Source organism: Pongo abelii, chromosome Y (genome assembly GCF_028885655.2).
Source record: "Pongo abelii isolate AG06213 chromosome Y, NHGRI_mPonAbe1-v2.0_pri, whole genome shotgun sequence".
In the NCBI taxonomy this organism is placed as follows: Eukaryota; Metazoa; Chordata; class Mammalia; order Primates; family Hominidae; genus Pongo; species Pongo abelii.
The window spans coordinates 48,130,637-48,133,579 of record NC_072009.2 but is presented as its reverse complement, the minus strand read 5'-3'; positions in this window follow the sequence as shown (position 1 = coordinate 48,133,579).

The following is a 2,943-nucleotide window of genomic DNA, read 5'->3' as shown; positions in this document are numbered from 1 at the left end:
AACTTTCTGTCTCATTGATCTATCTAATGTTGACAGTGGGGTGTTAAAGTATCTCATTGTTATAGTGTGGGAGTCTAAGTCTCTCTGTAGGTCACTCAGCCCTTACTTTATGAATCTGGGTGCTCCTATATTGGGTGCATACATATTTAGGATAGTTGGCTCTTCTTTTAGAATTGATCCCTTTACCATGATGTCATGGCCTTCTTTGTCTCTTTTGAACTTTGTTGGTTTAAAGTCTGTTTTATCAGGACTCGGTTTGCAACCCCTGCCTTTTTTTGTTTTCCATTCGTTTGGTAGGTCTTACTCTATCTTTTTATTTTGAGCCTATGTGTGTCTCTGCACGTATGATGCATTTCCTGAATACAGGACACTGATGTGTCTTGACCCTTTATCCAACTTGCCAGTGTGTGTCCTTTAATTGGAGCATTTAGCCCATTTACATTTAAAGTTAATATTGTTATGTGTGAATTTGATCCTGTCTTTATGATGTTAGCTGGTTATTTTGCTCTTTATTGATGCAGTTTCTTCCTAGCCTCGACGGTCTTTACAATTTGGCATGTTTTTTGCAGTGGCTGGTACCTGTTGTTCGTTTCCATTTTTAGTGCTTCCTTCAGGAGCTCTTTTAGAGCAGGCCTGGTGGTGACAAAATCTCTGAGTATTTGCTTCTCTGTAAAGTATTTTATTTCTCCTTCACTTATGAAGCTTAGTTTGACTGGATATGAAATTCTGGATGGAAAATACTTTTCTTTAAGAATGTTGAATATTGGCCCCCACTCTCTTCTGGCTTGTAGAGTTTCTGCCAAGAGATCCGCTTTTAGTCTGATGGGCTTCCCTTTGTGGGTAACCCAACCCTTCTGTCTGACTGCCCTTAACATTTTTTCCTTCATTTCAACTTTGGCGAATCTATTTTTTTCTCTTTGAAGCGATTGTGAATGTGATTTCACTCATGAGTTGGCTCTGTGTTTGTCTGTTATTGGTGTCTAAGTATGCCTGTGATTTTTGCACATTGATTTTGTATCCTGAGACTTTGTTGAAGTAGCCTTTCTGCTTAAGGCGATTTTGGGCTGAGATGATGGGGACAGATAATATACAATCTTATCATCTGCAAACAGGGACAATTTGACTTCCTCTTTTCTTAATTCAATACCCTTTATATCCTTCTCCTGCCTGATTGCCCTGGCCAGAACGTCCAACACTATGTTGAATAGGAGTGGTGAGAGAGGACATCACTGTGTTGTGCCAGTTTTCAAAGGGAATGCTTCCAGTTTTTGCCCATCCTGTATGATATCAGCTGTGGGTCTGTCATAGATAGCTCTTAGTATTTTGAGATATGTCCCATCAATACCTAATTTATTGAGAATTTTTAGCATGCAGGATTGTTGAATGTTGTCAAAGGCCTTTCCTTCATCTATTGAGATAATCATGTGGTTTCTGTCATTTCTTCTGTTTATATGCTACATTACATTTATTGATTTGCATATGTTGAACCAGCCTTGCATCCCAGGGATAAAGCCCACTTGATCATGGTGGATAAGCTTTTTGATGTGCTGCTGGATTCTGTTTGTCTGTATTTTCTTGAGGATTTTTGCATTGATGTTCATCATTGATATTGGTCTAAATTTCACTTTTTTTGTTGTGTCTCTGCCAGGCTTCAGTGTCAGGATGATGCTGGCCTCCTAAAATGACTTAGAGGGGATTCCCTCTTTTTCTATTGATTGGAATAGTTTCAGAAGGAATGATACCAACTCTTCCTTGTACCTCTGGTAGAATTCAGCTGTGAATCCATCTGGTCTTGGAATTTTTTTGGTTGTATAGCTATCCATTATTTCCTCAATTTCAGAGCCTGTTATTGGTCTATTAAGAGATTCAACTTCTTCCTGGTTTAGACTTGGGAGGTTGTATGTGTTCAGGAATTTATCCATTTCTTCTAGATTTTCAAGTTTATTTGCGTAGAGGTGTTTATAGTACTCTCGGATGGTAGTTTGTATTTCTGTGGGATTGGTGATCGTATTCCCTTTACATTTTTTGTTGCATCTATTTGATTCTTCTATATTTTCTTCTGTATTAGTCTTGCTGTGGTCTGCCAGTTTTGTTGATGATTTCAAAAAAAGCCAGCTCCTGGAGGAACTGATTTTTTGAAGGGTTTTTAGTGTCTCTATCTCCTTCAGTTCTGATCTGATCATAGTTATTTCTTGCCTTCTGCTAGCTTTTGAATGTGTTTGGTATTGCTTCTCTAGTTCTTTTAATTGTGATATTAGGATGCGAATTAGGTATTTCCTGCTTTCTGTTGTGGGAATTTAGTGCTATAAATTTAGCTCTTCACACTGCTTTGAATGTGTCCCAGATATTCTGGTATGTTGTGTCCCTGATCTCGTTGGTTTCAAAGAACATCTTTATTTCTTCCTTCATTTTGCTGTGTACCCAGTAGTCATTTAGGAACAGGTTGCTCAGTTTCCATGTAGTGTAGCGGTTTTGAGTGAGTTTCCTAATCCTGAGCTCTAGTTTGATTGCACTGTGCTCTGAGAGACAGTTTGCTATAATTTCTGTTCCTTTACATGTGCTGAGGCATGCTTTTGTTCCAACTATGTGGTAAATTTTGGAATAGGTGTGATACGTGGTGCTGAAAAGAATGTATATTCTGTTGATTTGGGATGAAGAATTCTGTAGATGTCTATTAGGTCCGCTAGGTGCAGAGCTGAGTTCAATTCCTGGATATCCTTGTGAACTTTTTGCCTCATTGATCTGTCTAATGTTGACAGTGTGGTGTTACAGTCTCCCATTATTGTGTGTGATTATAAGTATCTTTGTAGGTCACTTAGGACGTGCTTTATGAATCTGGGTGCTACTGTATTGGGTGCCTATATATTTAGGATAGTTAGCTATTCTTGTTGAATGGATCGCTTTACCATTATGTAATGGCCTTCCATGTCTCTTTTGATCTTT